Here is a 12213-nt window from a genome sequence, read left to right on the forward strand (position 1 = left end):
CTCATTCTCTCTCAGTTCTCTCATTCTTACTCTGTCTTTCTCTCTGCTCTCTCATTCTCACTCTGTCTTTCTCTCTGTTCTCTCATTCTCTGTCTTTCTCTCTGCTCTCTCATTCTCCCTCTGTCTTTCTCTCTGTTCTCTCATTCTCTGTCTTTCTCTCTGTTCTCTCATTCTCTCTCTGCTCTCTCATTCTCTGTCTTTCTCTCTGTTCTCTCATTCTCTCTCTGCTCTCTCATTCTCTGTCTGTCTCTCTGTTCTCTCATTCTCTCTCTGTCTGTCTCTCTGTTCTCTCATTCTCTCCCTGTCTTTCTCTCTGTTCTCTCATTCTCTCTCTGCTCTCTCATTCTCTGTCTGTCTCTCTGTTCTCTCATTCTCTCTCTGTCTTTCTCTCTGCTCTCTCATTCTCCCTCTGTCTCTCTCTGTTCTCTCATTCTCTGTCTTTCTCTCTGTTCTCTCATTCTCCCTCTGTCTTTCTCTCTGTTCTCTCATTCTCTGTCTTTCTCTCTGTTCTCTCATTCTCTCTCTGTATTTCTCTCTGTTCTCTCATTCTCCCTCTGTCTCTCTCTGTTCTCTCATTATCTCTGTGTATTTCTCTCTGTTCTCTCATTCTCTCTCTGTATTTCTCTCTGTTCTCTTATTCTCCCTCTGTCTCTCTCTGTTCTCTCATTCTCTCTCTATGTTTCTCTCTGTTCTCTCACTCTGTCTCCGTCTTTCTCTCTGTTCTCTCATTCTCTCTCTGTATTTCTCTCTGTTCTCTCATTCTCTCTGTGTATTTCTCTCTGTTCTCTCATTCTCTCTGTGTATTTCTCTCTGTTCTCTCATTCTCTCTCTGTATTTCTCTCTGTTCTCTCATTCTCTCTCTCCATCTTTCTCTCTGGTCTCTCATTCTCTCTCTGTCACTAAAGCCAGAAAACCACTCTATAAAAACTGTTTGGACCTCAGCTTGAGACGTACAGAGACAGGGAAGGGATTTGTTATATTATTTATCTGTATAATAGTCCATTGACAACTCTCATAACAGGAGGAAGACAAATAAGCGGTAGAAGGTGGAAGTAGGAAGGAGAGAACCGTACTAATAAGCATGGCTTAACTCTGAAATCCTCCCAGTTCAATGCCTGTACATGAACTGTTCACATAGTTAACAGAAATGATTTACCATAACTTTTGCTTTAAATCACCATAATATACTGTAGGCCCATATACTGTCTACTGATGTTCTCAATCTTGTTATTTAATTGAAGGAAAATCATATGTATCCTCTAGGGCCATAGCACAGATAGAACAATGAGACAGATATTTCACTGGATGTATAAATGTGAAGTTTCCGGTTGGCCTTTCCACTCACTACCAAATATGGTAGTGAGAGGAAGCCTACTGGCGGGCTGTGGGAGAAGATAGAATGAGATGGATTTTGGCCGACATTCTGCAAATGTTCTCATCGATTAAACATTTGACCTCAAACAGTTTTCTGTTCCCAAAACTAGAATATGTTATGAACAGAGTGGACTAAGTTTTGTAGACTTTACACTTTGCAAAAATCGCATTGTTTAGAAGGAGTGCAAAGGCTAATTGAGTTATTGCACAAGCTCACTTTACAGAGTGGGCGTTCCCTAATGGAAATATGCAGATATTATGTCCTCCATTATTTTTCACTCTGGGATGCAGAATTAGGTTGAGGTTCATTACGTTTTCAATTCATGAATTTAATTTAAATTAATTGCAGAAATCGAAAAAAATCATCATAGGAAAATAATAGGCAACTTTGAATTCATGAATTTAATTTGAATTCACTTACTCTAGGTCAGGGTTCCCCAACTGGGTTTGGCCCGTGGGGGGTTGTATTTGTCCCCTCAAGTTTTCTGAGCAAACAAAAAATATGATTTATTTTTATTGTTGGACATAAAATACTGTAAAACCATGTAAAATCATCAGGAACTCATTTGACTTTATGAAATCTGTTCCAAACTATTCCCATGCATTATAGAGGGATGCTGTCTATATGTGGTCGTATACAAACATAAGAAAGGTTTGAAATGATGATCTTTTAGTCAAATATTACATCTGTTTGGGCTTCTTGCTGTCAATTTGTAGTCTACAAATGATTTGTAATTATGTTTCGGCCCCCTGACCACGCGCTCAAGAAAAACTCGGCCTACTGCTGAATCTAGTTGATGATCCCTGGTCTAGGTTGTCGATGCTATATTGCAGACAGGAAACACGCTGGTGGGAAAGCACATGAGGGCAGTCTAGCCTATGGCAGTGGTAGCAGTGGGTATACTGCCCCCACAGGACGAGTGTTGCAACAGCAGCACAAACACACACACCCACGCACACACACAGACACATACACACAAACAAACACACATACACACACCTGGTTTCCACAAACAGAACGCTCCTTACTTTTCTCACATTTTTTTGTCCACACACACATACTGTACACACACACACACCTCTTGTCACATTGTCACACAGTCTCCACACACACACACGTCACATGATCCCCGGTGGCGCACCATGCCCGGGCCACTGTTGATGTTATTTCACGGCCCCTTGGGTACCACATAGCACGGTGCTGCAGCTTCTACACATCCTGAGAGGAGCTGAGCCCAGTGGTTTGGTTTGGTGCTTTTGTCCACCTTTCAACTATCTCTTTCTCACACAAAACACACACACACACACACAGAAATACACATATACACACATACGCACAGACAAGGCGTCCAAGCTGCCCTGCCTCAGCCAGGAACTTCCAGTCACAGTGAAGATTTATGAAGGCCCTCACCGTCGGGGGCTCAGGCTCTCTGCAGAGGGCAGAGGGGTTTGTTCTTTAAACAATAACATCCAACCACACCACCACGGAGGAGAGACGAGATGGAACTCTATGGGCCATAGACTGTAACTCTCTGAGACGGCAGAGCAGAGCTGGGGCCAGGCTTGGCTTGGCTGGACAAAATGTACCTTCTAATAACTATTTACTTCCAAGGGTTCTATGTCGGATTCTGGGGAAATGGTCAGAAGCAGATGTATTACATTCAGTTGTCTTTGTAATAACACTGTTTTCTCTCTTGTAATAATATTGTATTAGCATGTTGTTACATAGCATCATGACCATAAAGACACCACATAGGGGCCGTCACATTGCCACCACTCCTATTTACCGTGACCAGGCAACAATGTACAGAACACTGACGGTCTCTAGTTTAGATCTACTGTGGTCCATGGCTTTAGAGTGAAGTGCTCAACCGTGTGATATTCTGAGTAATATTGCTGACAAAGGATTTTGAGAAGTACCATATAGTTTGTTTTATTTGTTCAAGTGCTTTCTACTACCTACCTTCCAATTACTCTCTCTTTCTCTCAGCTTATTCACTCCCTTGCCCCCCCACATCTCTCTCGCTTTCTCACTCGCTCTCTCTCTCTCTCTCTCTCTCAATTCAATTCAATTCAAGGGCTTTATTGGCATGGGAAACATGTGTTAACATTGCCAAAGCAAGTGAGGTAGACAACATACAAAGTGAATATATAAAGTGAAAAACAACAAAAATTAACAGTAAACATTACACATACAGAAGTTTCAAAACAGTAAAGACATTACAAATGTCATATTATATATATATACAGTGTTCTAACAATGTACAAATGGCTAAAGGACACAAGATAAAATAAATAAGCATAAATATGGGTTGTGTTTACAATGGTGTTTGTTCTTCACTGGTTGCCCTTTTCTCGTGGCAACAGGTCACAACAGGTCACAGGTCTCTCTCTCTCTCTCACTCGCTCTCTCTCTCTCTCTCTCTCTCTCGCTCTCTCTCTCTATCTTTCTCTCAGCTTATTCACTCCCTTGCCCCCCCACATCTCTCTCGCTTTCTCGCTCGCTCTCGCTCTCTCTCTCTGTGTCTCTCTCTCTCTCTCTCTCTCTCTCTCGCTCTCTCTCTCTCTCGCTTTCTCGCTTGCTCTCTCTCTCTCTCTCTCTCTCTCTCTCTCGCGCGCTTTCTCGCTTGCTCTCTCTCTCTCTCTCTCTCTCTCTCTCTCTCGCTCTCTCTCTCTGTGTCTCTCTCTCTCACTTTCTCCCCCTCCCTCTCTCTCTCTCTCTCTCTCTCACTCTCTCTCTCTGTGTCTCTCTCTCTCTCTCCCACTTTTTCTCTCTCACTTTCTCGCTCTCCCACTTTCTCTCTCTCTCCTGTTCCGGACAGTTTAACACATGCCAGACATCTCCAGTCCATGAAGAAATGTGTGTGGGGGTAGTGGAAGTGATGAAAGGTCGGTCATAACATGTGCAAAAGTCTGCCATTAGCACATATGCTTCTTTCATACATTTCAAATTTCACATTTGTCCTTTTCATTATTCCAGTTTGAAAGGAAAAGCCATGGTTTATTATTTAATGACCAATAATTGCTATGGATAGAAGGCAACCATCGCTGAGAAAGAGTCAGGCAGATGTAGCATAAGGATCCATGTATTCTATTGGACACACACACACACACAACCTGTAGATCCCTGGACAGGCAGAGACATTTTGGACAGCTTTGGCTGATTATGTAATTCGGAAGTGAACATTATTTATTTTTGATGACCTCTGACATTTTTGGTCGCAGGGTTAAAGGTTGTTCTTCAGGAGACGTGATGAGGTGCTACAGACGGGAGACTGGGTGACTGGAACTAGGTGCACTGTACTATACTCAGTACACACACACACACACACACACACTCTCTGTCTGACTGACAGCCTGTTTCCTGTGCCAGATCACATGTGGGAAACAACATGTGGGCATCTGGTTCTCAACCAAAGAGAAGCAAGGTAACTACTGTAGGTAAAAGTAGCCTAACTGGGTTGTGGATGTGCTACAGTAAGTACAAGTCTGAGGGTTATGTGTTTGGGTTATTAGACAGTATTGTTCACATAAGAAAAAAATATTCAGAACTCAGAATAAATACAGTGGTGTAAGAGTATAAGAGTATACAGATGTTGAAGTTGTTTTAAGAATATAAACATGATGTCCTTTTCCAGTGGGTGACAAGTTGTACAAAATGGTATTGATGGTTTTATTTCCATATACCAAGTACCTGATAATCCACCACGGTTGTGAGGACTTCTGAGCTATGTTGCACTGAGACACTCCCCACCAGGGCCCCATATTCAAAACGTGTCTCAGATTAGGAATGCTGTTCTAGTCTTAATCATTATGACCTAAAAGGCTAAATTGATCCTAGATAAGTACTCCTACTCTTAGACTTTGTAAATAACCCCTAGTGATCTGGGTCCGTATTCACAAAGCGTAACAGAGTACTGTAGGAGTGCTGATCTAGGATCAGGTCCCTTTCTTATTTAAAGGGCAAAAACTGATCCTAGATCAGCACTCCTGCTCTTCGACTGTGAATAATCCCCAGGGATCTGGTTTATGCTGTATCCCCTCACAGGCTATAAAGTGTTTTAAGCTCTGTGGCCATAAGGAAAGAGGAAAGTGCTGGTCACTCACATTATGTCTCCCATGGCATTTGTTTATAGCTCTCTGTCCTCCTCTCTTCCTCTCTTTACAGCTCTCTACTTCACTCCAACCTTTATCGTCTTCAAACAAACCACCTGTCCAGGCTCCAGTCCTTCTGAATGCTTCCCTTTCTCTTCCCTGTCTTTTTCAATCTAGCATACTGTTTAACTGGCTGCATTCAGACCATGCAGTGGAGCAGCGTTAAAACTTTACCTGTGTGTGTGTGTGTGTGTGTGTGTGTGTGTGTGTGTGTGTGTGTGTGTGTGTGTGTGTGTGTGTGTGTGTGTGTGTGTGTGTGTGTGTGTGTGTGTGTGTGTGTGTGTGTGTGTGTGTGTGTGTGTGTGTGTGTGTGTGTGTGTGTGCGTGCGTGTGAGCGTGCGTGCGTGCGTGCGAGCGTGCGTGTGTGCGTGTGTGTGTATGTGGGTGGAGTAGAGTTAAAACCTCAACCTGGCCGCCTCCTGCGGTTTTAATTCAAGACATTCAATTGATGAATTTAAGTTATCTATGGGGATTTTTCAAGATTCATTCATTCATTTTCACACAGGACTGAAACATACAGACTTCCTAGGATGGAGAGGCCTAGACAGAGTACAGGGGTTGTCTGTCAACAATCTGCTCTCTTCCACTTCCCTTCCTCTCTTTCCCTCTCCTCACTTCTCCTCCACTCCCCTCGCTCTGGTCTCCTGCTTTATTTAGTCCCCAAGGACCAACCACTGCCTCGCCACAATACCACTTTAGCAAAACACCTTCATGGAGACTCTCTTCCTTTCTTTCTTTCTCTCCCTCCTTCCTTCTGCCTGTGTGTGCCTCTCTTTTTTGATCTGGCTTTTTAATAAACACCTGGACAGTTAGTGGCATGACAACGAACAATCAGCGCTGTTCCTCACAGTAGCGGCATGTTCCTATTTTGATGGGGCATTGAGGGTCAAATTCAATATCAGTGAATGAAATATGTGTAAAGGAAACTGCATCTTGTACGTTTATATCCTACAAATGGATACGAGGGAACATTTGCAATAGGCATGACGTCTCTGTTTCCTCAGCTGCACGAGGAAAAGGAAGTGGTCACTTCCCAGTAGTCTGAATGTTTAGTCGTTTCTCCAGAAGCCTCAGCACTGTGCCAGGGTCCTATTCATTAGGCCACACAACATACTAAAATAAACGTTTTACAATGGAAAACAAAAATGTGTATTTCTTATTGGACAAGTGCGGGTAGTCCCTTCTTGATTCAGTGTGTTTTCTTCCGTTTAGTGCCTAATGAACAGGGCCCAGGTCTGCCCAGCATTGGTGTGGAGTCAGGGATCTAGCGGTTGGAAAAGCCAGCGGGGCAGCAACAGCATGTAGCACTTTGGCAGCAGAGAAGAGAAGATTGGTGGTGGTGAACTAAAATGTCCTGATGACTGCTGGGAAAAATAAAAAACCGTTGGAAAATTGCTCAGCGACTGGGACAGGGAAAAGACATGCTGGGCTGAATGGAGTATAGTGGAGAAATAGCAAGAAAATAGCATTGGAAGAGCTAGGGAAGACCTTGGAAATCCCCAGAAGAAGAAAAATCATTGACTTACTGTAGATCAAAAGTACAATGTCGGTGACATATCTGTCTTCGACTGTGCCATGGGTCAAGGAAATTATACTTATGTCATACCAAACTGGGTGAGTTTCCACTTAAAGAGAATAAAAACAACCTGCAAACCGTTTTTGGTATTGAATAAAATAACAAATATATTACTAGAGATAACACTGGCAGGGCCATAGCTATATATGAGGACACTGAGGTCTGAGCCATGTTAATAATACAAAATCAAACATTTAGGAACTGTCCAGGTCTCAACTTACTGTTGAGAGTTAGACAAGTAGAATACACAAGGTGCAATTTCGAAACTTGGCTGTGCGTCAGCAGTTTTGGTTGTGCGTCAGCAGTTATATGTTACTCACTGACAGCCACTTAATAAGCCCATGTCAATTAAAACATTTTAGATGGGTAAATTAATATAATTAGTATTGCCAGCTATCTAAACTTGTAAACTCAGCAAAAATAGAAACATCCCTTTTTCAGGACCCTGTCTTTCAAAGATAATTTGTAAAAATCCAAATAACTTCACAGATCTTCATTGTAGAGGGTTTAAACACTATTTCCCATGCTTGTTCAATGAACCATATACAATTATTGAACATGCATCGGTGGAAAGGTCATTAAGACATTAATAGCTTACAGACGGTAGGCAATTAAGGTCACAGTTCTGAAAACCTAGGACACTAAAGAGTCCTTTCTACTGACTCTGATAAACACCAAAAGAAAGATGCCCAGGGTCCCTGCTCCTCTGCGTGAACGTGCCTTAGGCATGCTGCAAGGGGGCATGTCCGTACTGTGAGACTCCTAAGACAGCGCTACAGGGAGACAGGATGTGGCATACCACGTGTAACAACACCTGCACAGGATCGGTACATCCGAACATCACACCTGTGGAACAGGTACAGGACGGCAACAACAACTGCCCGAGTTACACCAGGAACACACAATCCCTCCACCAGTGCTCAGACTGTCCGCAATAGGCTGAGAGAGGCTGGACTGAGGGCTTATAGGCCTGTTGTAAGGTAGGTCCTCACCAGACATCACCGGCAACAACGTCGCCTATGGGCACAAACCCACAGTCGCTGGACCAGACAGGACTGGCAAAAAGTGCTCTTCACTGAAGAGTCACGGATTTGTCTCATCAGGGGTGATGGTTGGATTTGTGTTTATCGTCAAAGGAATGAGTGTTACACCGAGGCCTGTACTCTGGAGCGGGATCAATTTGGAGGTGGAGGGTCTGTCATGGTCTGGGGCGGTGTGTCACAGCATCATCGGGCTGAGCTTGTTGTCATTGCAGGCCATCTCAATGTTGTGCGTTACAGGGAAGACATCCTCCTCCCTCATGTGGTATCCTTCCTGCAGGCTCATCCTGACATGACCCTCCAGCATGACAATGCCACCAGCCATACTGCTCGTTCTGTGCGTGATTTCCTGCAAGACAGGAATGTCAGTGTCCTGCCATGTCCAGTGAAGAGCCTGGATCTCAATCCCATTGAGCACGTCTGGGACCTGTTGGATCAGAGGGTGAGGGCAAGGGCCGTTCCCCCCAGAAATGTCCAGGAACTTGCAGGTGCCTTGGTGGAAGAGTGGGGTAACATCTCACAGCAACAACTGGCAAATCTGATGCAGTCCATGAGTAGGAAATGCACTGCAGTACTTAATGCAGCTGGTGGCCACACCAGATACTGACTGTTACTTAAAATTTTGCCTCCCCTTTTTTTCAGGGACACATTATTCAATTTCTGTTAGTTACATGTCTGTGGAACGTGTTCAGTTTATGTCTCAGTTGTTGAATCTTGTTATGTACATACAAATATTTACACATGTTAAGTTTGCTGAAAACAAACGCAGTTGACAGTGAGAGGACATTTTTTGTTGAGTTGAGTAATCATGTCCGAATTATCGACCGGGCACACAGGGCACATTCCCAGGGGCCTTGATCTTCCTATGTGCATATTAAATTACAATAATTTTGAATCCCGTTGCTGAGTTAATGTGAGTTATTGTGTAGCGGCTAATTGTATAGCTAATAGGCTATGTGTTTGTAGATTGACTGAGGTGAATGAAGCTACAGCAACCAATGTGATAATGGCTGGGGTAATATTTGCTTGTTTTTCTTTGTTTCCAAATAACATTTTATAGTTTTAACATTTTATAGAAATGTAGTAAATTAGCTTTAACTTTGTTAAATATTCCTCCGGGCCTCACTAAATCTCAGACCCTGGCTACGGCCCTGGACACTGGCATAACTGCCACAGCAAAAGCCTGGACCCAGATCTGGTTGTGCTGTCTTGCCAGCTCCTATGGTCATTGTCACACCAAGTTGTACAAGACAAGACAATTGGATCTGGAACCAAGCTACTGCAGAAACGCGTTTACCTCTTGGATACCAACCCCTGGAAGGAATAGTGTCTTTGAAGAATTCTGTGATGTAAAAACAGTTGGCTGTCAGCTGTCGAGATAAATGAGACACAACAGATCTGCCTCATCCTTTTGATTACCCAGAAAATCTGCTTTCTTCTGCAAACATAAATTCCAAACCCTTTCTGCTCTTTCTGCTCTGATCTGGTTTTCAGAGATCTTCTAGTAACCAAGGACTGAGTCTGCATTCTTCCAGACTCACCCCCTACCGTGACATCGTTAACATCTCAACGACATGTATTTATGTTGTCTTTGTGCGAAAGTGCAGGTCAGACAACCTGCCTGGTTTAAAACCCTCTCACTTCAACATCTGGACGTTCTAAACCATCTGGAGAGCAGCAGTAAATCACGGCTTCCTTTTGTAAATCCACTAAAACGTTTGTGTGCCTTTTTCATCTCAGGAGTTTCCCCCTTTAGACTTGGCTTCACTGACCATGCACTAATTTGTCACCAGCCTCCTATTTTAGCTTGTGTAACCACCAAGAGGAGAGGAGACAACCACAGGGGAGCGGAATAGAAATAACCAATGCAAGAGAACACAGCATCTCTAAGATCTGAGCAGCCTATTCCATACATTTAGCTCGAGATATAGTGGAGTTGTCTAGGCAAGACCGAACTACAGTAGATTTACAAGTCAACACCCTCAAGAAAAGCAATTCCACTCTTCCATGCCATTACTATTAATCCTTACTCATCATCCTACTGATGATAGCACTTACAAGCCTCTTGCTTTTCTTTCCATCCCAAATGGCTTTGCCAGAATGTTATGGCCAAGCTGCATATGTCTACAGGACCAAGATCTACGACCCCAAGACACAAACACCCGTCATTTCTGTGTTTCTGTTGGCCAATAATCCCCTGAAACACCATGGATGAGAGCAAATGTAAACTTGGTAGCATGCTGTTCAGTCATTCCTTTTGGCATCTGGTCAATGCAGGAGGTATTTACTACAGACATTACCACCAACGATAGAGGGATTTGGGTATATTTCTCTAAGTGATCCTTAAACTGTGTCCCTTCAACCTAACCTAATTATTCATTCAGCATGTTGGAATGCAATGGGAACACATTATGTTAGTACTCTGTTTTGTTTCTAACTGTATGAATGTATCACATGTTGATTGTCGGAGCGATTGATTGGTCAGAACTTTCTACACCTGAATCATCCATTAAAGGGCATGAGACCAAGCTGTACTGTACATAACGGATACAACCACACTCAGAACAATAGAGCAAAAAGGGTAACTGTCGCCACGTGTTTCCATGAGTTTGCAGCCAGCTGCTGTAGTCTATGTGTGTGAAGACAAGAGGGGGATAAAACTTACACAAAGTCCTTATTAAAAACACTTTCACTAGACAGAGTCCCTCAGCTGACACGGGATAGACTAGGCATCTAATGCAGGTGCACATCTCTGGCAGAGAGTCCATGGAGGGAGGGAGGCGAGAGAGAGGGAAGGAGAGAGAGGTAGGGAGAGGGAGACAGAGGCCGGGAGAGAGAACATGGTACAGTACGGGTCAGATCTGACAACAGTCTACATAGGTAGGATATTCATTTGCAGTTTTCCACAGCAGGAAAATAATCCTGCAGCAACAGGAAATGCGAAATATATGTGGATTATAATTAATGGACATTTTTGTAGGAGTTGATGTATTTTTCGAAAAGGGACAATCAAGTCAAAAATGTCAGTGGAAATTACAAGTTTCAGAGCCCTTTTAAACCTAAATATACTGGAAATACCCAGAAAAGTTATCCTGCAACAGGGTGATCAAATTAAGATCTTACACCTGTATATGGTACGCAATGTTGTCTCAACGTTACTCTGATGTTGTGTAACAGCGTAGAAGATATTACTGTCCACTCAAATGACCAACTGGGTTAGGAACGTTCTGACGGCACATTCAGATGATACTTCCCCAGAAATCAGTCATCATTGAGCAGATGTTTTCAGCTTTAATGGAGACTTGGAGAGCTTTTCATAAGTGGATTTTTTGACACAGGTTTTTAGCACAAAATCTATACACAAACACTTCGTTCTGCACATTATCTGTCACTAGAATATTAGAAACATCCATTATGCAAAAGTCCTAGAACAGCACTATTGTTCCAAACCTAGTGACCGATATGAGACAGTCAACAGCACACCTCAACACCTTGGCTACGGCCAATCATTATCGAAAAAGACAGCCCACCTAAATGAAGTATTTCTTAGATGTACTCTCAATCTCATTCACAGTGATTTTCTACAGCCAACCATGCAACAATTGAGACATATCTTCCATAACTGGTCGTTTTTTCTTCTCCTAGGCTGCTGAGAAGGGGGAGCTGACCATGTTGCTGTTTCTCATTGCATGGTGACTTATTATTGACTGTAACGTTCACAGTAGCCACAGCTGTATGCCTTGGAGTGAGATAGGGGGTTAGAATGAATACTCACTGTCTGGGAAGATGTATCAAGTCCTCAGTGCAGGAAACTCACACAGCCACAAATATTAATTATAATGAAGACACATTATAGAAAGTGAGAGATTAATAATAACACATACCTTTCATTTGTAATAATACAATAATACATACAGTATGTGCTTTTCAGGACACTCAAATACACTTTACCTAAGGCAGTAGGCCTGGAAATGCCCTGTGTAACTCTAAGATGGCGTGGGGTGCGTGGGGGGGGGGGGGGAAATCTGGGGAAATCCCAGTCACATGGGACCAGACTGCGTGTGGCAG

This window comes from Oncorhynchus kisutch, linkage group LG14 (genome assembly GCF_002021735.2).
Source record: "Oncorhynchus kisutch isolate 150728-3 linkage group LG14, Okis_V2, whole genome shotgun sequence".
Classification (NCBI taxonomy): Eukaryota; Metazoa; Chordata; class Actinopteri; order Salmoniformes; family Salmonidae; genus Oncorhynchus; species Oncorhynchus kisutch.